At 41.9% G+C, this 24,847-nt stretch overlaps 1 protein-coding gene across 5 annotated transcripts in view; it reads left to right on the forward strand.

Annotated features, from left to right (window-relative positions):
* The first annotated feature begins 2,777 nt into the window (after nucleotides 1-2,777).
* DAAM2 (dishevelled associated activator of morphogenesis 2) overlaps nucleotides 2,778-24,847 on the forward strand; it is a 151,283-nt gene continuing 129,213 nt past the window's right edge. For all 5 annotated transcript variants that reach the window (XM_078369095.1, XM_054253950.2, XM_035295554.3 and 2 more), the window contains exon 1: nucleotides 2,778-2,946. The gene's annotated coding sequence lies outside the window, so the exon portion shown is untranslated. The remainder of the gene's footprint in view (nucleotides 2,947-24,847) is intronic.

The following is a 24,847-nucleotide window of genomic DNA, read 5'->3' on the forward strand; positions in this document are numbered from 1 at the left end:
ATGGATAAAACAAATTAGACACAAACAGCCTTGCTTTAATTGGGTACACTGACATCCACCTTTACAGCTGTGTGCTTTCAAAAGTCGAGCACAAGCATCAATATTTTGGTTGAGTCTACACTGTGCACGAAGAAATGCAGGGAAACAGGAGAAAGGTCTAACCAATGACCTTTAGTTATTCATTATCCACAGGGTGAAGTACCTGTGGCAAATGTGAAATCCCTATTTTAGTTCTTCTTCAATCTAGCACTTTCTGGACTCCTGCCCTCTGTGGTTGGTTGACGTGTGCTCTGGGAATGCAAGCTCATTTCAGCATGTTCTCTTTGATGGTTCAGAAGGCATTTGAGACCATGCAGAGCCCCTGGATCATGATTATGAACAACAATCATTGTACTAGAGATTTACAGATGTGCTGGTTACTAGAGGGTTGTGGTTAATAGAATGCTGAAAAACAAAGACTTTATTGTATAACTGATGAAGGAAAAGCTCCCCAACAGCAAAATCCATCATCTCAGGGGGAGCTGGAGAAAACACATGAAGTGGAGTCTTCCCTTTATATAAAAAAGTTGTTTCCCCAAATTAAATGGTCAGTTTTTAAAAGTTACCCTGTAGGAAATATTTTGCTTCAAAGGAGAAAGGGACAAAATGTAGAGGCTACAAGCCAAAGTCTCCCATATGTAAATTCTTTCCCACAGTGTGGCTAAATCTTTGGTGAAATCTGATTAACTCAAGTCACCAGGGAACTGTTGAGTGGCTTTTTACTTCATTACAGTGATTCAGGTCCCATGAACCTCCTACTGCGCATGAAATATCAGACCTGGTCTTTCTGTGGCAAATTCACAGTTCAGGCACTACCTTTACACTAAATGCATTAACATGATGCCAAAATTTAATGCTAACATTTGGCTTAGTCTTTAGTAACCAGATATCCAAATTGGGTCATGTTAAGTTCACCAAAACCATTACACTGTTGGTGGGAGTGTAAACTAGTTCTACTACTGTGGAAGACAGTGTGGTACTTCCTCAAGGACTTAGAAACAGAAATTTCATTTGACCCAGCAATCCCATTACTGGATATATGCCCAAAGGATTATAAATTGTTCTATTATAAAGACACATGCACACGTATGTTCATAGCGGCACAGTTTACAATAGCAAAGACCTGGAATGAACCCAAATGCCTATCAACGATAGACTGGACAAGGAAAATGTGGCATATATACCCCATGGAATACTATACAGCCATAAAAAAATGATGAGCTCATGTCCTTTGTAGAGGCATGGATGAATCTGGAAACCATCGTTCTCAGCAAACTGACACAAGAACAGAAAATCAAACACTGCATGTTCTCACTCATAGGCGGATATTGAATAGGGAAGGGAGCATCACTGGAGTCTGTTGGGGGGGCCAAGGGAGGGATGGGGGCAGTGGGGAAATTGGAGAGGGATAATATGGGGAGAAATGCCTGAGGTAGGTGATGGGGAGATGGAGGTAGCAAACCACATTGCCATGTGTATACCTATGCAACAATCCTGCATAATCTGCCCATGTACACCAGAATCTAATACAATAATAAAAAAAAAAGAAGTTCATCAAAACCTAAGAAAACTCCATGGTGGTGATGCTAATTATCTGAGGCTAGACAAAGTTCTTTCTGATTCATTTCTCAAGACCAATGAAGTGAGCTGTGTAACAAAACAAACCTCACTGGGTTTATTTCATTCATTAAGTAGAAAGATTACCAAGCACCAGACAGGTGGTGGTAGAATATATTTCTGTTCAGTGACTGTGATAGATAGCTTTCATTTGCCCCTTCAGATCCATTCTTCATCCCATTTCATTTTTAACTGATTGGGGTGGAGATTTTGATACCAACTGCAGATTTTTTTGAGGGGTGGAGTCTGTGATATAAGAGAAGAATTTGATGACTCCCATCTTCAAGATTTCTGAGATCCTTCTAGAACAGGACAAGAACAAAAATTACAAGGACATAACACTTAGTATTCGAAATGGTCCCCAAAACTCAGTCACTCAGAGGCATATGTACCAAGCTTGGTTAGCTAGGCACACTGCTGCCTAGTGAGTGTGTAACTTAAAGGTCTTGGTCCATGAAGACGGCATACCCCACCTGTTCATGATCACAAAGGATGCCCATTTTGCCAGCCATCTTACACAGAGTTCCAGTGATGGTGCAGATGAGATGGGACCAATGGATCCATGCTGCTCTGGAAAGACCCGAAGGTGATAGGTCCTTTTGTTTGCCAAATACAACACTTTATCAGAAGATGCTGTCCTGCCATTCTTGTTCCCTCAAGTTCACAAACACGACGGCAACATCATTACCTTGGCTTTTGAGAGGCTTCCAGGATAGTGAGTTTAAAAAATCTGCTTCTGGGCCAAGAGAGGGAATGGAAGTTGTGTGTAAGAGAAGCAATATGGTAAACACTGGAGACATAATGAAAACATGAAGTTTACTTTGATGTGAAATTCTCCCTCACTATGCTCCCCATGGGTCATTTGGGCATTTTCACTGGGATCTCGACCATGCTTCCATGACAGTAAGCCATGGATGTTGGTGTCACAAAGACTCTGCAGCCTAAACCAGAGCACAAACTAGACACTTCACAGCAACTTTGGAAAAGAGCCACAGCTTTGTTTCCCTCACCAGTCACAGCCAGTCCTCGATGTAATGGCTTATATGTCACTAATTATAAACAAGCAGACAATGGAGTTTGTTTTTCACCCTGAGAATCTGTGCTCACTCCCAGGCAGATCTGAATGCATTTTCAACTGTAATAGAAACCAGAGCTAAGTGCTTTGGGGCTTTATGATGCACAGAGAAAAGCAGAAATAAATGGAAAACCCAGTCTATGCCTTAAAAAACTGAGTGCCTACTACATGTGGATTGCTTTACGTATTTTTTCTCTAGCATGGAAAATAATCTGGTAAGTTCACTTTGATCCCTATTAACCCTAGTTTACAGATGAGGATGAAAAAAATTAAGGCTTGATGGGGTTATTTCCACTTAGGCAAGGCCAGCAGGTTAACAAGTGCTGAAGTTGGATGTGACATTATGTGTGTTGGACTCCAAAACCCACGCAGGCATCAGCCATTTCACCATGCTGTTACACTAACTAATTTTCCCCCAGAATTTAGGGACATTTAACTTTCTTCTCAGGTATGCTTTACTAGGTCTGGAAAGAAATTTTTGCCTTATTCGTTCTTTTGCCTTCCAATGAAACTACATTGAAACGACCTCAAATAAATAGTTTCTAGTATTTTCTCCTAATGATTCTCACTGTCAAGAAGTTCTTTCTTATGTCTAACCTAAATAGTTCTTGTGATACTTTGAAGCATTCTCTTTTGCTATGCTCTTACTGTTGTGAGGATGCTGCTCGCTGGCCTTTCTGGGAAGCAGGAGAGCACAGCCTGTCAGTACAGATGATGCAGCAGCCTGAGAAAATCCACCTCCTGTTTTAGAACTGCTACGTTTTAACCTTTCCTGACCTCTCTCACCTAAAAAATTTAAAGTCAGTGCTCTTAACAATCCTCCCTATGCATGCACTCCCTCCACCCCCAATTCCCCACCACTCTTGAATTAAAAGATAGATTTTTTTAAAAACCCAGAAATTAGAAATGAGGGGAACTGAGTGGGATGTAAAAATGTAACAGCAATTGCTGTATTAAACTTTTTTGCTGAGTAATGTCCTTGTCGAGACTCAGTTGACCGGAACACAGAAGACCAGGAGCATTGAAGAGACCTCCTCTCCTGACTGCCTGCACCTCAGATACCATTTGGCACAGCTGGCTGAATCTGTGTGCAGCATGAGGGGGCCTCTCCTGTGGTTGGAAGATCAAGGCAGAGTCTTCCCCATTCTGGTCTCTTCTGAAAGAGTCTCTGGCTCATCTGGGAATGAGAACTGAACATAAGGAGGCTGCCCACCATGGACGGAGATCATAGGGAGGGATGGGCAGTGTGGTCCGTGGTTGGTAATAGTATCCTAGTCCAGGGACTAGGAGGGCTTTGTAAGGCAGCCAAGGCGCTAGATGGCAGATGGTGTTAGATGGCAATACCCATGCTTGGTTCAGAGAAAGCCACAAAGGGTACCAGGATACTGTGAAAATCTGGGAGTTAATAGAGTTCCCAGTGTTAGCGTCTGATGCCTTGGATGTACTGGAAGATGAGCAGAAGCCCTTGCAAGCTGGCTTCCCGCCATGCTCTCTTCTGTTCTGTGAGGTTTCCCAGGGCTTTGGCCTCCACCTTAATGAAGATGTCTCTCTCCACTCTCAATTTCTATGTTCAGCCTGGATTGCTCTTCCGAGCAACAAACTTCCTTTTTAATGACTGCTGAGCATGTCTCATTGAATATCCCAAACTGAGCTTATCATGTACTCCTGTTGGGAAATGCCTCCCCTGGTTCACTCCCTACCTTGCTCATTGGCATGACCACTGGCAATTCTCCTAGGTTAGAGAATTCAGACTCTGAATTCCCTAGTGCTGAGATCACACCCTCATCTGCATCCTCACTGTCACTGTCTCCCTCATCACTCACTTGGAGGATGAAAACAACTTCCCTGCCACAGCCTCTGGCCACCAGGATCCATCCTCCATCCTTCCCTGGACCTCCCTAAATGTTCTGGATTGAGCCATGCCTCTGTTCTAAAGCTCCCAAGGCTTCTTTGGTATCTACAGGACACAGACAAGACTCGTCCTTCATACTTTGACCCCAACAAGCTTTCCTAACCTTGTAGCCTATCAACTCTCCTCACACCCCTGCAGTCTAGGCTCTGGAACCAGCTTGCTGAGCTTTGAATCCTACCCCTGTGGGCAAGGATTTTTTCCCTAAAGGAGAAAGGCTATTGTGAGGTATCTGGCACTCTTCGGTACACCCACTGATAGACTTTCAGACTACACCAGAGCAATATATGTATTCATACACACATAAATGTAAGTATGGATATATTCTTACATTAAAAAGTATCCACTGTGGCCAGGTGTGGTGGCTCATGCCTGTGGTCACAACACTTTGGGAGGCCAAGGTGGGAGGATCACTTGAAGTTGGGGGTTCAAGACCAATCTGGCCAACATGGTGAAGCCCTGTCTCTACTAAAAATACAAAAATTGGCTGGGTGTGGTGGTGCACGCATGTAGCACCAGCTACTTGGGAGGCTGAGGCACAAGAATCGCTTGAATCCAGGAAGTGGAGGTTGCAGTGAGCTGGGATTGCACAACTATACTCCAGCCTGGGCACCAGAGTGAGACTCTGTCTCTCACACACACACACAAAGTATCCACTGAGTACTTACTATGTGAGCAGGTACAATTATAGATGCATTATGCACATTAACTCATTTATTCCTCCTTTAAGCCCTCTGAGGTCACTATCACCATCAGTCCCAATTTACAGATGACAGATGAGGAAATAAAGTCATAGAGAAGTTAAAAACTGGCTAAAAACTGCATAGCTAGAAAGCAGCAGAGCCTGGATTTGAACTCCTGCTGTCAAGCTCCAGCACCCATAGTATGAACTATAAAGTTATATCACCTGCCTCTCCATTTCCCACTCAAAACACACCTTCTAATTCCAGGAGCGCTGATCTGCCTGGCCAATCTGGGAATTCTTTTCACCATTAACTTCTCTGTATTTTAGAACCATGGAAAATCCAATTCGCTGGGATGGGGGAGCTCTTGGTTCTGGTCCACATTTTCCACTATTCAGAGAAGCAAAGTGACTTATTCAGGCCCAGACAGCGGCTGGAAAAGGCCCAACTTGGAACTTCCATACTGCTTTTATTTTAGGTTTTTGAACATCTTATTTATTATCCCCTCATTTCCTCACTTCCGATTTGGGACTCCCGCAATAACTCCTGTATTCCAGAAAGAAAAAAGGTGTGTGTATTAACATATCTTAATATTAACAATGAATACATGTCTATACACACGCATACATTAAGTTATGTAAATGACGACACACCCTCAAGCTTCTCCATAGTGATTTGCCTATCTTCAGTCAAACCCAACATCACTTTCCTTGGGTTTCTAGCCACAGCATCCTTCCCTGATTCTTGCTGATCTTATCTAGGCTAGAAATGTGAAAGCAACTATTCTGCCTCAAAGAGCTAAGTACCTTAATGCAACTGTGCTCATCTGTTACTAATGCCCAGTGGATGCAAATAAGGACTAACAAAGGCAAAGGGATAAACACATTTAAGCCAGACCTATTTCCAAAGAAATAATTTAAAGATGGCTCAAACAAGCACTTCAAACACACAAGAATAATGATTTCCCCATGGATACACTGTGTGCTTGCTGGCATCACAACATTGGCCTTACATGCAGATTCCCATAAAAAGTTAGGAGCAAGATAAAAAGAAACAAGTAGTGTACAATGGAGGGAAGCCATTTGTGTTGCAGCCAAATATCCCAACTCCAAACTGCCCAGCCGAATCTACTGTCTGGAGATTCCGGACACATTCTGCTGTCTACGGAAGCGCCACGTATGGATGCTGGGACACATGAGAGAGGACACCTAACTATTGCTTCCCTGTGATGTTTTGGAATGAGCCTCTTAGCCAGTCCACAGGGTAGGTTTGCTGATGTTTATTTGTCTCCTTTTTGCAGAGAGAAACACCAAAGCAAATATGCAGCTAGGGAGTTGGGGAATGGCCTGGTCCCCCTCTGTGAGACCAGGGTCACAGGAGAACACACTTGTTTCTGACTCTCGTGCAGTCCACCCTTTGCCTATCAGAACCATTGGAAAGCAAGAGAGGAGTAGACTGGCCCTGATCTCCAAAGGCTACCTTTGGGCTTTCTCACCACCCTCACAATAGCCCATATTTTAGCAGGGGTCTGTCAGTGGTTGGAATTGCGGACCAGGTGGGGGGTGGAGGGGGGAAGGTCTTAGGGAAAATCAGTGCAGCCAGCTCTATTTTGACCTACCTCAAGCCCCCCCCCCCACAAGAGACATCATCATGGATGGCAACAACCCTTGAAACCCCTGCCTTTTGCCTAAGGTTTCCAGGTTGTAAGGGTCCATCAAAAGTAATGAGCTGTTTTCAGTATTTCAAGAAAGCTGAAACAAAACCAACGAACCAACCAACCAACCAACCAACCAACCAGAACCCTACCTCTTCTATAATAAGAATGCACATTTTGACTAAAGAATAGGTTTCTTTGCTTATGGCTAAAATTATATCAACTCAGAACCTCATAATGCTATTCAGCAGTGCTCATAAGTGTTGATTGGCTATTTATGGCTACTTAGGACCTGCTGGGACTTCTTTATGGCATTGGCCATGGCTGCCAGAGCCCCTGGTAAGTTTCCCCTTTTCTCCCAGTGTGTATCCTACCCAGTTACTCACTGCTGTTAGACAGTAAATTTCTCTTCAAAGGTTCAGCTTAACTTCCCTGTTCTTTGTTCTTAAGGTCAACTTCCTTGTACCTTCCTGCTCCTAGTTACCCACTTAGCAAACAACTTCTCCTACCAGTCTTAATCTGTGCCTAATCCACTTCACCACTTGCTCTATAACCGTTCTTCCTACTGAAACTACCCTCCCACTCCCTGCCTTTGCCATGCCCTGACATGCCCAAACATGCCTTATACTGTAACAGACAGCCTCTCTCTTCCCACCTAATTAACCATATTTAATTTTAAACAGTAGCCAATTGGGTCAGCTTAGATTGTGTGATCCAGCTCCAGCCAATGGAGACAGGACACAGAAGCAGGGACTGACTGCATTAGGGATTAAAAATCCCTTCGTTCCCTTGTCTGATGTGCTCTTACAGCAGCCAGTGTAAGTGACACCCTTCTGCAGAAGTAAATTTGCCTTGCTGAGAAATCTTTCACTTGAGGCTGGTTCTCTTTGTGACACTGCTCACTTAGGTTTCCAAGAGATACAACACTTGCTTCATCCTGATGAAGCTGAATTCTTTCATCTCTCCCAAGCTTGGGTTTCCAGTTTACCCTCTACACACAGATGAGAGACTAGAGAGAACACAAGAATGAGGACTTTTCTGGCCTCCTTACTTGTCTTCTCCAAAGGTCTCATCAGCAAGGAGGATTGGTGGAGAACTAAACGGGGCTTTATCCTCCAAGGGATAAAGCAGACCTTCTGGCTCAGTGTAGGTCCTGGATATACACCAAGGCATCTTGCTGAGGAAATTAGAGTTACAGAGCAAGTTGTGGGCCAATCAGGAGTCCCAGTGCCAAAAGGACTCTTACTTATCATTGGATCAGACTAATGTATGGATATAGAACAACAGCCAAAACTGAACTACCCATCACAGAAAGTGTGTACAGGGGTACTGCTGGTGAGACTGGGACCCACTGTCTCATCTGCAGCAGCTCCACCAACTGGCATGGAATCAGAATCAGGAGGTTTGTCTGACCACTTGGGAGATGATGCACTCAGCCTCAGGACCTCATGTGCCACTGTTGTGTGCTGCAGTTTTGAGGAAGAATAAAAGCCAAGGGTCAGAATGGGGCAAATGCAAGAAAGAGACTTGGTTTATTTAAAAGTGATCAAATTCCAAAAGACATGTAGAAAGGGAAATGTGGATTCTGTATCTTGCTAAAGGGAAAAGAATTTTGGGGGTGGGTTCAGAAGCTTCACAGGCTCTAGGCTCGGGCCTTGACCCAAGTCTTAGGTAGAGTTCTCCAGGAGCAGACCTAAGGACTTACGTAGGAGTCATTTATTAAGAAATTATGGACCAGGCATGGTAGCTCTCACCTGTAATCCCAGCATTTTGGGAGGCCGAGCCAGGCAGATCACTTGAGGCCAGGAGTTTGAGACCAGCCTGGACAACATGGTGAAACCCCATCCCTACTAAAAATATAAAAATTAGCCAGGCGTGGTGGTATGTGCCTGTAATCCCAGTACTTGGGAGGCTGAGGGGGGAGAATCTCTTGAACCCAGGAGATTGAGGTTGCAGTGAGCCAAGATCACTGCACCTCACTCTAGAGCCACCAGACTCTAGCCTGAGCAACAGAGTAATACTCCATCTCAAAAGAAGGGGGAAAAAAAAAAGAAATTACTCCTGGGGATACCCATAAGAGAGGGAGAAGCTGGGCAGGGAAGTAAAGGAAGAGAAGCAAGGAGCCAGCTCAGATGCAGATCTAATGGGGAAGGACTCAGTACAGGCCCTGCCTCAGAAATTGCAACTCAAGGCCAATGATCCAGATGTCTGTGTTCCCCACCCCACAGTCATGGGTTAAGGGCTTTTGCAGGTGAGGAGAGGGTCAGAAGCAGACATCCCAGCTCTTGTGTGAGAGGTCAAAGTGGCTCCAGTAGCCAGAAGACAAGCCTCCACAGAGGAGGTACAGGGGAAAGCAACTGAAATCACACCCACACAGGTAGCAGGTGTGCAGGGGAAGGGTGGAAAGGCACCCAGGGGACCATCTGGGAGCCTTGACATTATCTCAGCCTTATATTGAGGTCAGATCACAGCCATGGTCCAGTTCCCCTGCCCAGATTCTTGTCTCTGACTTGGCTTTTCTCGGTGCCCAAGCTCTGGCTCTTGGGTTTGAAACTGACCCCTTGGACTCTGACCTGAACATCTCATCCTCCCACTCTCTCAGTTAGGATCTGGAGGGCTGGTGTTCTGTCCTAGAAGTGCCCTTGCTGGGGTAGAAGCAGGACCAACAGGAGCCCAGCTCCTATTCACACTGCCCTGCCCTTTGGAGCCACACCCTTTATCCTACTGTAGGGACCAGCAAGGAATGTCCAGGCCTGTCTACACAGCAGGTATTGTACATGCTGAACATTCAAATCCTGATTATCTGCCAGGTAGGATTATTCACACCATCATTCCCTCCCACTGTCATGTTTACAGAGGTGTTTCATTTATATGTATGAGTTTATTTATTTTCTGGATTTGTCAGATGAAAAGGCAGAAAATAATATATCAATGATTTAGGGATATGTGATTTTGTTGGATGAAGAAATCCGTTTTTATTAAAGAGCATACTTTAGTGATATTCATTCCAGGCTTGTTTACATTGAGGATAATGATGATAATAATTACTATAACAATGTAGTTAGTGTTTTGTGTACCATGCTCTGTGGTGCACATGAATTACGTTGTCATCATTTCTTTCATTCCCATTTTGCAGAGAGGTTAGGTCACTTGGAAACCTAACTACATAGCTACTAAGGCATGGCAAACAGATTCAAACCCAAGCACGTCACCCTCCTGAGTCTGCCTGCTAGTTACATTACTGTCTGATGTTGGCTCTTGCTATAGATATATGTATTGCCTGAGACGTTTCATAGAACCCAACTGGCAGAATTATTTCTGCCATGGACTGACTACTTCAGCAGCAAAGTGGGAAGATGTCCCAGGGACACTTAAGGCTAAGAATAAAGTGGACAGAGTTCTGGCCCTCTAAGTGGCTATGATCTGACCTCACTATAAGGCCAATGATAGTTGCATGTCCAACCTGAACGGAACGCAGACCACTGAACAATTGATGAAAACTCCTTGAGTAGATAAATATGGTATTTCAACTCATTTTTTTTGGTTTACACCCTAATTTTTCCAGCATGTATCTACTTTTTGTTAGCTTCAAAGGGAAATCGAAAAAAAATGTAGGGAATAAAGATAACTGGGAAGCCCACTGGCAGTGCCTTTGTTGATTCTTTCACACACACACTGGGGGACACCTTTCAATAAGAACAGTAAGAATGCTTACATTGACATTCCTACACATCAGGTCATGGCACTCAGAACATGTGGCCTTCTGGTGATAATGAATGAGCATGGCCTGGAAGTGAATGAAGATGCTACTCTACAGAAAAAGGGAAGAACCCTTTATGAAGTTCAGGTGTTATTTTTTAAAGTGATGACTGCAGAAAGACAATCCGACTTGTTTGGAAAGGCTTACTTTTAATCTTTCAGAAATAACTACTTTCTACTAAAAAGGGAGACTTGAGGGAAGTAAAGAAATAGTTTTCCGTGGGTGATTTATAAAGCCAGCTATTTCTGGGGATTAAGACTGTCTACCTTGGTTTGAGTTATTTGATTATTTAAAGACCTGAATGAACATGAGGCAGTTAATTTGTCAGCTTTCTGGTTGACCTCCATGTCATCATGTCCTTTCCAGATGAGCTCTGGCGAGATTTACCTGGGGTGGCCCCTCAGTTGAGCTCAAGCCTGCAACAGCGCTTAGCTCCTCTTCCTCCAGACAGGCCCCTCCTCGGGGTCTTTCACAATGGTTGCCTTTGAGTACAGAGATCCTCAGTCATGCAGGCCTCTGTCTAATGTCTCTGAGGAAAATGCTGGAATCCCTCGGAACAGAGCAGAACTGGAGGGGGAGACGTCATTATCCCACAGCGGACTGTAAATTGTGCTGTTTAGTCTGTAAAGCAATTAGGTCTGGGGAGTGTAATGTGATCCTTTTGGGGCCGTTGTGGCCCCTGTAGGGCTGTTGTTTCTCTGTAGGCACTGAGTTTTTCAGGCTAGGCGGGTGTCCTGTACTCCCTAACTCAAATGGATGCTCCAAAAATAGGTCAGCTTTCCCTTCTCAGCTGAGCTGCTGTGTGTACAAAGGGCCTGCACTTGGTTTACAAGGACCTGACTTAAAATCTCAGCTTTGCTTCTGTCTTGCTGTTTGATCTGAAGCAGACACCAGTCACTATAGCTCTCCTGAGTGAGCCTCAGTTGCATTAAATAGGCCTCCTCATCTCTGCTGCACAGGTTTAGCAGAACTGTGCGGGGCCTGCCTGGCACAGGTGCCACGTGCATTCACTTCAGTCCATCTGGTCCCTGCATAGTGTGGCTGGTGGCCACTGGGTTGGCCATAGCCATGCTCAGGAGGTCTGCCAGTGTTTCTATCTGCTGCTTGAGAATCCTGGCTGGCCTGAGACCTTCTCCATGTTCTCCATGTTTGCTTTTCCCCTCCCTTGCCTGTGGAATTCTAGCTGTGTCCTTAACACCCTGTGTAAAGTAGGTCACCCCTGCTATTCTCTATCACAGTAGTCTGGCTGTGTCCTACATACCACTTAACTATAATTTTAATTCATTTGTTTATTTCTTTTCTACCTTCCCCACTAGACTGTGGGCTTCACGAGAGTATGGCCTTACTTGCCTTGTCACACAATGCCCTAGCACAGTGCTTGGCACACAATGACTGCTCAGGGCTAGGGAAATATTTTGTAGGTTGGATGAATGAAAAATGATACCTGCCAAATAAGGAAGCCAACAGGGAGGTTAGGGTAGATGTGCTCCTCCTTGCTTACCTGAGGTCAGAGTCATGGCCCTGGAAGGTCCAACAGGGTGGCTTCATCCCTGGCTACTCCTGGTACATTCTCACTCCCTGTATGCCATAGCCTTGGAATCCCTACCCATGGATCTTTTGCTATATGCAGCCAAAACTTACTTAGCTGGCACACCAGGGAATTTGTGTTCAAAGGCAGTTCCACTGGGCTAGAGGCTGCTTTGGGATAGCAAATAAAATAATAAGGCACCTGTGTGTGTTTGGTGGTAGGTGGGAGCAGGGAGAATTTATCCAAATCCTGGGTGTGTTCAGTGCAGGAAGGAATCTCTTTTCCCCAGTGAAAGAAGCGGCATTAGGGAGACTCTTGCTTCACTGCATATTAAACCAATTCTTCTTTGCACTATGTGGACTCCAGTACACATTTGTTTTAAATTATTCCCTAATTGTTTAAGTGTCTGTGGTGTCTTTGCTCTTAACTTAGGACCTGGAGAATAAAACGAAGGACTATTACTGTCCCCACCCCTACATCCCCAATGGGGACCCTCCAGAGGCTCCCCTTACTAGACTTGGTGAGATGCTGGTTGGCTAGAAAGCCAAGTCTGTAGGGCGTGAGAAATGGAATGACCACCGCGCTTCCCATCTAATCCTCCAAATTCCAAGCCCAAACTTGGCATTGTGTTGGGAAATCTGACTGTTTTGCTTTTGTGGCAATGCTAACATATACCTCATTAGTCAGTTTGTCTTAAAATCCACTCACTCTTCAAAAGGCCAGGGCTTAAAATAGTTTAGTTGTATGTGTGGGAGCCATTGCCAGAACTTTAATAAATACTAAAAGCCCCTTTCAGTTCTTTGCTGGACCTACTTCTGGTGCAAAAAACTGCAGGGACTTGGCTGACGCTCTCTCTGCTGGGATTAGGGGTTGGCTCTCGTGGCTGCAGGGAGGGAGAAACGCACACTGAATGGCCGTTCGGAGTCAACATACATACAATTTTAGACTGCCAGAGATGGGAGAGGCCCAGGAAATCGGGAGATCAGCCCTATTGTTTTACATCTGAGATAACAGGTCCAGCGATTGTGCATGACTTGCCCTAGGTCTCACAGATTGAAATGGCAGACTGGTCACTTAAACACATCCTAGGTTCGTTCCTCTTCACCCATACCTCAAGTCAGAGGCATATAGAGTCCAACCTTCATATTTAATCTACAGTCCTCTCATGAGCCTCATGCACAGTCTCTTCCTATCCAAATCTGGTGACATCTGTATTCTGGTCATCTGTAAGAAAAGTGAATGATTTGTTGAGTCCCCACTTTGTAGCTTGGCCCTGTCCTTACACATGTAACTCATTCAAACTGTTTTTTTTTTTTTTTTTTTTTTGAGATGAAGTCTTGCTCTGTTGCCCAGGCTGGAATGCAGTGGCACAATCTCGCCTCACTGCAACCTCGGCCTCATGGGTTCAAGTGATGCTCCTGCCTCCCAAGTAGCTGGGATTACAGATGCCCACCACCATTCCTGGCTAATTTTTTTATTTTTAGTGGAGACAAGGTTTCACCATGCTGGCCAAACTAGTTTCAAACTCCTAACCTCAAGTGATTCACCCTTCTCGGACTCCCAAAGTGCTAGGATTACAGGTGTGAGCTACTGTGCTTGGCTGACTCATTTGATCTTTATAACAATCTTATAAGGTCAGTATAACTTTTAGATAACTATTACACCCATTAGTGGTTATAATTAGTAGATAAATCTTATTATCCCCTCTTGGAGAGGTTAAGTTATAAATGACTTGCCCAACTTCACACATCTTAGAAAGCATCGTACTTACATTTCAGTCCAGGTATTCTTGCAGTCTGACTCCAGAATCCCTCGTCTTTCCCACTTTACAAGTCTACTGCTTGGCAGACTTTTCATCTTTCTGTTCTGGGAACTGAATACTGCTCACCAAACATCAATAGACAATGTCCAGCTGGGTGCAGTGGCTATAATCCCAGCACTTTGGGAGGCCAAGGTGCGTGAATCACCTGAGTTCAAGATACCAGCCTGGGCAACATGGCAAAACCCTGTCTCTACAAAATTAGCCAGAAATGTGCTTTTTATTGCTAAATAGTGTTCTATTATATGGATGTACCACATCTTATTTGTTCCTTCACCAGCTGATGAACACTTAGATTATTAGTTTTTGGCTATTATGAGCAATGCTCTAAGGCACATTCACATACATGTCTTTGAGTGGATATCTCTATTATTTCTCTTGGGTTTGTTTCTAGAAGAGGAATTTATGGGTTAAATGATAAGTTGGTAGTTAAGATTTTAAGAAATGTTAGAACTGTTTTTACATTTTCATTAGTAATGTATGAAGGTTCCAGTTTCTCCATATCCTACCAACGCTTACTATTATCTGTCTTTTTATTGCAGTCATTCCAATGAGTGTGTAGAGGTATCTCATTGTAGTTTTAATTTGCATTTCCATGATAATGATGTTGACGGTCTCTTCATATACTTACTAGCCATTTGTGTAACTTTTCTGGTGAAATGTCTGTTTGAACCTTTAATTGGGTTGTTTGTCTTCTTCTTATTGAGTTGTAAGAGTTCCTCATATTTTCCGGATACAAATCTTTTATGTGACAAATGATTTGAAAACATTTTATCCCTATATGGCTTGCCTTTTTATTTTTATTGTTTTTTCATTTTCACAGTGTCTCATGAAATGCAAAAATTTTAAACTTTGATGAAGTCTAGTGTATTAACTTTCTTTAATGAATTGTGCTTTTGGGATCATATCTAAGAATTCTTTGCTAAGACCAAGGTCACAAAGATTTTTCTCCTGTTTATATCCTAAGAAGTTTCATAGTTTTATTTCTTTCATTTAAGACTATTTATCATCTAACTGAGTTTATTTATTTTTAATGTGGATTTCCAATAGTCTCAGCACCTTTTGTTGAAAAACTATCATTTCCCAATGGAACTGTCAAAAATCAGTTGTATAGAAATGTAAAGTTTTATTTCTAAACTTTTAACTCTGTTTCAGTGATTTATAATATAGATTGTGTGTAGATTCTATATGGCCCTTCTTATATGCCAAACACCACACTGTTTTGATTATTGTGGCGTTATAGTAAGTAATGAAATCACATAGTGTCAATCTTCCAAGTTTGTCCCTTATTTTTATATTCATTTTGCTTATTCTACATCATTTGCATTTCAATATAAATTTTTGATAAGATTGTTAATTCTTTCTTTTCTTTTTTTTTTTTCTAAGTTAACTTTTGTATCCTTTTTATTAGAAACTTTCTTCTCTAGGTACTGAATATTTCTTTTTTTTTCCCCCATTTTTTCTTTTTTTTTTTTTTTAATTTTTTATTGGATTATAGGTTTTGGGGTACATGAGCAGAGCATGCAAGACATTTGCGTAGGTACACGCATTGCAGTGTGCTTTGCTTTACTTCTCCCCTTCACCCACATTTGGCATTTCTCCCCAGGCTATCCCTCCCCACCTCCCCCTCCCACTGGCCCTCCCCTTTCCCCCCCAATAGACCCCACTGTTTAGTACTCCCCTTTCTGTGTCCATGTGTTCTCATTTTTCATCACCCACCTATGAGTGAGAATATGCGGTGTTTCATTTTCTGTTCTTGTGTCAGTTTGCTGAGGATGATGTTTTCCAGATTCATCCATGTCCCTACAAACGACACAAACTCATCATTTCTGATTGCTGCATAATATTCCATGGTGTATATGTGCCACATTTTTCCAATCCAGTCTATTATCAATGGGCATTTGGGTTGATTCCAGGTCTTTGCTATTGTAAACAGTGCTGCAATGAACATTCGTGTACATGTGTCCTTATAGTAGAACGATTTATAGTCTTTTGGATATATACCCAGTAATGGGATTGCTGGGTCAAATGGAATTTCTATTTCTAAGGCCTTGAGGAATCGCCACACTGTCTTCCACAATGGTTGAACTAATTTACACTCCCACCAACAGTGTAAAAGTGTTCCTTTTTCTCCACATCCTCTCCAGCATCTGTTGTCTCCAGATTTTTTAATGATCGCCATTCTAACTGGCGTGAGATGGTATCTCAATGTGGTTTTGATTTGCATCTCTCTGATGACCAGTGACGATGAGCATTTTTTCATATGATTGTTGGCCTCATATATGTCTTCTTTCGTAAATTATCTGTTCATATCCTTTGCCCACTTTTGAATGGACTTGTTTGTTTTTTTTCTGTAAATCTGTTTGAGTTCTTTGTAAATTCTGGATATCAGCCCTTTGTCAGATGGGTAGACTGCAAAAATTTTTTCCCATTCTGTTGGTTGCCAATCCAGTCTAGTGACTGTTTCTTTTGCCGTGCAGAAGCTGTGGAGTTTCATTAGGTCCCATTTGTCTATTTTGGCTTTTGTTGCCAATGCTTTTGGTGTTTTGTTCATGAAGTCCTTGCCTACTCCTATGTCCTGGATGGTTTTGCCTAGATTTCCTTCTAGGGTTTTTATGGTGCCAGGTCTTATGTTTAAGTCTTTAATCCATCTGGAGTTAATTTTAATGTAAGGTGTCAGGAAGGGGTCCAGTTTCTGCTTTCTGCACATGGCTAGCCAGTTTTCCCAACACCATTTGTTAAACATGGAATCCTTTCCCCATTGCTTGTTTTTGTCAGGTTTATAAAAGATTGTATAGTTGTATGTATGTTGTGTTGCCTCCGGTGCCTCTGTTTTGTTCCATTGGTCTATATCTCTGTTTTGGTACCAGTACCATGCTGTTTTGATTACTGTAGCCTTGTAGTATAGTTTGAAATCCGGTAGTGTGATGCCCCCCGCTGTGTTCTTTTTGCTTAGAATTGACTTGGCTATGCGGGCTCTCTTTTGGTTCCATATGAAGTTCATGGTGGTTTTTTCCAGTTCTGTGAAGAAAGTCAATGGTAGCTTGATGGGGATAGTGTTGATTCTGTAAATTACTTTGGGCAGTATAGCCATTTTCACGATGTTAATTCTCCCTAACCATGAACATGGAATGTTTCTCCAACTGTTTGTGTCCTCTCTGATTTCGTTGAGCAGTGGTTTGTAGTTCTCCTTGAAGAGGTCCCTTATGTTCCTTGTGAGTTGTATTCCAAGGTATTTTATTGTTTTTGTAGCAATTGCGAATGGCAGTTTGCTCTTGATTTGGCTTTCTTTAAGTCTGTTATTGGTGTAGACGAATGCTTGTGATTTTTGCACATTGATTTTATATCCTGAGACTTTGCTGAAGTTGCTTATCAGTTTCAGGAGTTTTTGGGCTGAGGCAATGGGGTCTTCTAGGTATACTATCATGTCGTCTGCAAATAGAGACAATTTGGCTTCCACCTTTCCTATTTGAATACCCTTTATTTCTTTTTCTTGCCTGATTGCTCTGGCTAGAACTTCCAGTACTATATTGAATAGGAGTGGTGAGAGAGGGCATCCTTGCCTAGTGCCAGATTTTAAAGGGAATGCTTCCAGTTTTTGCCCATTCAGTATGATATTGGCTGTTGGTTTGTCATAAATAGCTTTTATTACTTTGAGATACGTTCCATCGATACCAAGTTTATTGAGGGTTTCTAGCATAAAGGGCTGTTGAATTTTGTCAAATGCCTTCTCTGCGTCAATTGAGATAATCATGTGGTTTTTGTTTTTGGTTCTGTTTATGTGGTGAATTACGTTGATAGACTTGCGTATGTTGAACCAGCCTTGCATCCCTGGGATGAATCCTACTTGATCATGATGAATAAGTTTTTTGATTTGCTGTTGCAATCGGCTTGCCAATATTTTATTGAAGATTTTTGCATCTATGTTCATCATGGATATTGGCCTGAAGTTTTCTTTTCTCGTTGGGTCTCTGCCGAGTTTTGGTATCAGGATGATGTTGGTCTCATAAAATGATTTGGGAAGGATTTCCTCTTTCTGGATTGTTTGAAATAGTTTTAGAAGGAATGGTACCAGCTCCTCCTTGTGTGTCTGGTAGAATTCGGCTGTGAACCCGTCTGGACCTGGGCTTTTTTTGTGTGGTAGGCTCTTAATTGCTGCCTCAACTTCAGACCTTGTTATTGGTCTATTCATAGTTTCAGCTTCCTCCTGGTTTAGGCTTGGGAGGACACAGGAGTCCAGGAATTTATCCATTTCTTCCAGGTTTACTAGTTTATGCGCATAGAGTTGTTTGTAATATTCTCTGATGATGGTTTGAATTTCTGTGGAATCTGTGGTGATTTCCCCTTTATCATTTTTTATTGCATCTATTTGGTTGTTCTCTCTTTTCTTTTTAATCAATCTGGCTAGTGGTCTGTCTATTTTGTTGATCTTTTCAAAAAACCAGCTCTTGGATTTATTGATTTTTTGAAGGGTTTTTCGTGTCTCAATCTCCTTCAGCTCAGCTCTGATCTTAGTTATTTCTTGACTTCTGCTGGGTTTTGAGTTTTGTTGATCTCGCTCCTCTAGCTCTTTCAATTTTGACGATAGGGTGTCAATTTTGGATCTCTCCATTCTCCTCATATGGGCACTTATTGCTATATACTTTCCTCTAGATACTGCTTTAAATGTGTCCCAGAGGTTCTGGCACGTTGTGTCTTCGTTCTCATTGGTTTCGAAGAACTTCTTTATTTCTGCCTTCATTTCGTTGTTTACCCAGTCAACATTCAAGAGCCAGTTGTTCAGTTGCCATGAAGCTGTGCGGTTCTGGGTCGGTTTCTGAATTCTGAGTTCTAGCTTGATTGCACTATGGTCTGAGAGGCTGTTTGTTATGATTTCAGTTGTTTTGCATTTGTTTAGCAGTGCTTTACTTCCAATTATGTGGTCAATTTTAGAGTAGGTGTGATGTGGTGCTGAGAAGAATGTGTATTCTGTGGATTTGGGGTGGAGAGTTCTGTAAATGTCTATCAGGTTTGCTTGCTCCAGGTCTGAGTTCAAGCCCTGGATATCCTTGTTGATTTTCTGTCTGGTTGATCTGTCTGGTATTGACAGTGGAGTGTTAAAGTCTCCCACTATTATTGAGTGGGAGTCTAAGTCCTTTTGTAAGTCATTAAGAACTTGCCTTATGTATCTGGGTGCTCCTGCGTTGGGTCCATATATGTTTAGGATCGTTAGCTCTTCTTGTTGTATCGATCCTTTTACCATTATGTAATGGCCTTCTTTGTCTCTTTTGATCTTTGTTGCTTTAAAGTCTATTTTATCAGAGATGAGAATTGCAACTCCTGCTTTTTTTTGCTTTCCATTAGCTTGGTATATCTTCCTCCATCCCTTTATTTTGAGTGTTTGTGTATCCTTGCATGTGAGATGGGTTTCCTGGATACAGCACACCGATGGGTTTTGGATTTTTATCCAATTTGCCAGTCTGTGTCTTTTTATTGGTGCATTTAGTCCATTTACATTTAGGGTTAATATTGTTATGTGTGAATTTGATACTGCCATTTTGATGCTAAGTGGCTGTTTTGCCTGTTAGTTGTTGTAGATTCTTCATTATGTTGAAGCTCTTTAGCATTCAGTATGATTTTGGAATGGCTGGTACTGGTTGATCCTTTCTATGTGTAGTGCCTCTTTCAGGAGCTCTTGTAAAGCAGGCCTGGTGGTGACAAAATCTCTGAGTACTTGCTTGTTCGCAAAGGATTTTATTTTTCCTTCACTTCTGAAGCTCTGTTTGGCTGGATATGAAATTCTGGGTTGAAAGTTCTTTTCTTTAAGAATGTTGAATGTTGGCCCCCACTCTCTTCTGGCTTGTAGTGTTTCTGCCGAGAGATCTGCTGTGAGTCTGATGGGCTTTCCTTTGTGGGTGACCCGACCTTTCTCTCTGGCTGCCCTTAGTATTCTCTCCTTTATTTCAACCCTGTTGAATCTGACGATTATGTGCCTTGGGGTTGCTCTTCTTGCGGAATATCTTTGTGGTGTTCTCTGTATTTCCTGCAATTGAGTGTTGGCCTGTCTTCCTAGGTGGGGGAAATTTTCCTGGATGATGTCCTGAAGAGTATTTTCCAGCTTGGATTCATTCTCTTCGTCCCCTTCTGGTACACCTATCAAACGTAGGTTAGGTCTTTTCACATAGTCCCACATTTCTTGGAGACTTTGTTCATTCCTTTTTGCGCTTTTTTCTCTGATCTTGGTTTCTCGTTTTATTTCATTGAGTTGGTCTTCAACTTCAGATATTCTTTCTTCTGCTTGGTCCATTCGGCTATTGAAGCTTGTGTTTGTTTCGCAAAGTTCTCGTATTGTGTTTTTCAGCTCCTTTAATTCATTCATATTCCTCTCTAAGTTATCCATTCTTGTTATCATTTCCTCGAATCTTTTTTCAAATCTTTTTTCAAGGTTCTTAGTTTCTTTGCATTGATTTAATACATGATCTTTTAGTTCACAAAAGTTTCTCATTATCCATCTTCTGAAGTCTAATTCTGTCATTTTGTCACAGTCATTCTCCGTCCAGCTTTGTTCCCTTGCTGGTGAGGAGTTTTGGTCCTTTCTAGGAGGCGAGGTGTTCTGGTTTCGGGTGTTTTCCTCCTTTTTGCGCTGGTTTCTTCCCATCTTTGTGGATTTGTCCGCTGGTTGTTTGCGTAGTTGCTGACTTTTCGTTTGGGTCTCTGAGTGGACACCCGGAGTGTTGATGATGAAGTATTTCTGTTGCTTGGTTTTCCTTCTACCAGTCTAGCCCCTTTGCTGTACGACTGCTGAGGTCCGCTCCAGACCCTGCTTCTCTGGGGTGCACCTCTAGCAGCTGTGGCACAGCGAGGGATGCTACCAGTTTCTTTTTCTGCTATCTTTGTCCCAGGATGATGCCTGCCTAATGTCAGTCTTTTGGATATAGAGGGGTCAGGGAGCTGCTTGAGGAGACAGTTTGTACTTTATACGGGCTTAATTTCTGAGCTGTGCGCTCTGTTGTTCATTCAGGGCTGTTAGGCTGCTATGTTTTATTCTGCTGCAACAGAGTTCATTAAAAAACCCTTTTTTTTTTTTCTCAAATGCTCTGTGTTGAGGGGTTTGGGCTTTATTTTTGGATGTTCGATGAGGTGTCCTGCCCAGCTAGAAGGCAGACTAGCCACTGTTTGGCTGCCGAGGCTCCGCCCTGCTATTGTGTGATTCGCCCTGTTCCTGCAGGCTCTGCTGTGGTCTCCACCACGCCCTGTGGCGGAGTCTCTTTGTTGTAGCGTGTTGCCTCAGCAACGGCAGGCTGCGTCAGCAGTGGGCGTGTATCTCAGTTGGGGCGGGTTGCCTCGGCAACGGCTGGCTGCGTCAGCAGTGGGCGTGTATCTCAGTTGGGGCGGGTTGCCTCGGTAGTGGTGGACGCCCCTCCCCCACAGAGCGTCTCGGACCGTCTGCTCGGGATAGTTTGAAATCGCGGTTTTGTTAGTCCCACTGGGTATCCCAAACGATCTGTCCCTGCAATCTCCTGGGCTGGGCTACTGTCTAAGTCTCGTTCAGTCTCAAGTCCAGCCCTCTCAAGTCTCAGGTTGCCGGTTCAACAGGGCACCCGGACACGCGCGCCCTGTGGGGACTGCTGGGTAGGGCTGGCCGCCGCCGCCCCGGCTGCCGGCTTCATCAGGCAGACCTACTGCCTGGCGTCCCGTGTCTTTTTATACTTGGGAGTTTCCCCGTTCTGTGGGCAACAAAGATCAGTCTGTAAATGCAGCTCAGACTCACCGTTTGCGGATTCAACGCGAGGTCCAATCCTGGGTTGTTCTCACAGCGCCATCTTGAGTCCTCGCTAATTCTTTCTTTGCCAAAACACAAAAACAACCAAAAAGCCTGGTAAGATTTTTATAGGTTGTACACGGAATCTATAGATCAATCTGGGGAGAAATGGCATTGTAACAATATTGAGTGTTTTAATCCATGAATATTAAAAGTGTATTGTTATTGTTAAGTTTCCAAATAATTGAAGATTTCCCAAATTTCTTTTTGTCATTGTTTTATAATTTAATTCCTTTGTGGCCAGTTTATGATTTAAATCCTTTAAAATTTATTGAGACTTGTTTTATGATATAGTATATGGATTTTCTCTTGAAGAATGTTCCAGATGTGCTAGACTAGAAATAGTATTAGAGACAAAGAAGATATTTCATAATACTAAAATAGTCATCCATGGCTACAGAATACATATGATTTTCAAGCACATCTGAAACATTCTTCAGGAAATACCATTTACTAGGCCACAAAACAAACACAACATACACACACACACGCACACACACACAGACACACACACACACACACCCCCCACACACACACCCCCATCAATCCATTTGTGCTGCTATAACAGAATACAGTCACACATCACTTAATGACAAGGATATGTTCTTAGAAATGCATCATCAGGTGATTTTCATTATGCCAACAACCAAGAGTATATTATATGAAGCTAAGTGGTATAGCCTACTATACACCTATGCTATGTGGTATACCCTATTGCTCCTAGGCTACAAACCTATATAGTATGTTACTGTGCTGAATACTGTAGGCAATTGTAATATAATAATTATTTTATGTCTAAACATTGAAAAGGTACAGCAAAAATATAGTATTATAATTTTATATGACTTCTGTTGTATATGCAGTCCATTGCTGACTGAAATGTCATTATGCAGTATTCGACCACTCCTGAGATCAGGTAATCCATAATTAAGAGAAATTTATTTTCTCAAAGTTTTGAAGGGTTGGGAAGTCCAAGATCAAGATACCAGCAGTTTTGATTGTCTGAGAACTGAAAGGGAGAAATGCCTTCACATGGCAGAAGGTGAAGGGCAAGCTAGCCAAATGTTTCATAAAGTCCCCTTTATAAGGATCTTAATCCTCTTTATGAGGGAGGATCCCTTATGGCCTAATCACCTCTTAAATGTCTTGTCTGTTAATACTATCACTTTGGTAACATCTGAATTTTGGAGGGATACAGTCAAAGCAGTGTGTACAGGCACACACACACACATACACAAAATGTTAGTGGTGCCAAGTTGGTGATAGAATTGTTCAAGTCTTCTAAATCCTTCATGATTTATTGTCTAGTAACTTGATCAATTATTGAGAGTCAATATTGAAATCTTCAAACTCTATTGTTGAATTATCTATTTCTCCTTTCAATTCTGTCTGTTTTTACTTAATGAATTTTGGGGATTCTCTTATTTGTTACATCTTCCTGATGTATTGACCTTTTTTTTTTAATTGTGAAACATCCTTCATCTCTAAAACTTTTTAAGTTTTGAAGTTTATTTGATAATTATATTCACTTCAGTTCTTTATGGATATGTTTGTATTATACATCTTTTTCTATTCTTTTGCTTTCAACTTACTTGTAACTTTGAACCTAAGATGTGTTTCTTGCAGGTGGCATATAATTGATTCTTGCTTTTTAAATATAATATGAAAATCTCTGCTCTGCCTTTTCATATTTTTAGACCATTTATATTTAATGTACTTATTTTTATGGTTGTATTTACATTTGCCATTTTACTATTTTTTCCCATATCTCCTATTCCTCCTTGGCTGCGTGCTTTCTGTATTAAATAAATTTTTAAGGGGTAACATTTTGTTTTATGTTTATTTTTTATCTATGTTTTGATGTATTTTGCCTAAATTTTTGAAGAACAGTTTTGCTGGATATAGAATTATTGGTTAACAATATTTTCCTTTCAGCACTTTGAATCTCATTTCTCTGCCTTCTGGACACCATTGTTTCAGATGAAAAGTCAGCCATTAATCATACTGATGCTTCCTGTGTATAATGAATTATTTTTCTTTTGCTTCTTTCAATATTTTCTCTTTGTCTTTCAAGAGTTTTTGATATGTCTAGGTGTGAATTTTTTTGTTTATCTCATTTGGAGTTTGTTGGGCTTCTTGAATCAGATTAAAGATTTGCATCAAACTTTGGAAATTTTATGCCACTATGTCTTCAAATGTTTTTACTATCTCTATATGATCTCTCTTGGGACTCCCATTACATATATATTGGCACAATTTATATTGCTCTACAGTTCTGGTCTGTGATGGTCCATCTACTTTTCTTCGATTTTTTCTTCCTTGTTCTTTAGATTGGTAATTCTATTAATCCATCCTCAAGTTCAATGATTTTGTCTTCTGCCATCTTGAATTTTCTACCAGGTCCCTTTAGTAAATTTTATTTTAGCTCTATTTTTCAACTCCATAATTTTTATTAGTTCCTTTTAAAATAATTTCTGTGTCCTAATTTAGAATCACTACATGTTGATTATTGCTGCTCTTCCCTTCCATTCTTTAAGCATTGCTTTCTTTAGTTCTTTAAACATGTTTATAGTAACTGCTATTTAGTCTTTGTTTTCTAAACCCAGCATTTGAGGACACTCAAGATAGTTTCTATTGATATAATTTTTTTTCCTATGAATCACACTTTACTATTTGTATGACTTGGATTTTTTTGTTGAAAACTAGACATTTTAGATAATCTGTTACAACAACTTTGGATTCTAATATTTCTCCCCATGAAAGTTGCTGTTCCATTTGCTTGTTTTCTAACTTACCTTGGCAGAATCAGTGAAATCTGTAGCATGTGAACAATGATGTCTCAACTCAGTTTCTTTTTTCTTTTTTTTTTTTTTTTTTGAGACAGAGTCTTGCTTTGTCACAGGGTGCCAGACTGGAGTGCAGTGGAACGATCTTGGCTCACTGCAACCTCTGCCTCCTAGGT

Source organism: Callithrix jacchus, chromosome 4 (genome assembly GCF_049354715.1).
Source record: "Callithrix jacchus isolate 240 chromosome 4, calJac240_pri, whole genome shotgun sequence".
NCBI classification, from domain to species: Eukaryota; Metazoa; Chordata; class Mammalia; order Primates; family Cebidae; genus Callithrix; species Callithrix jacchus.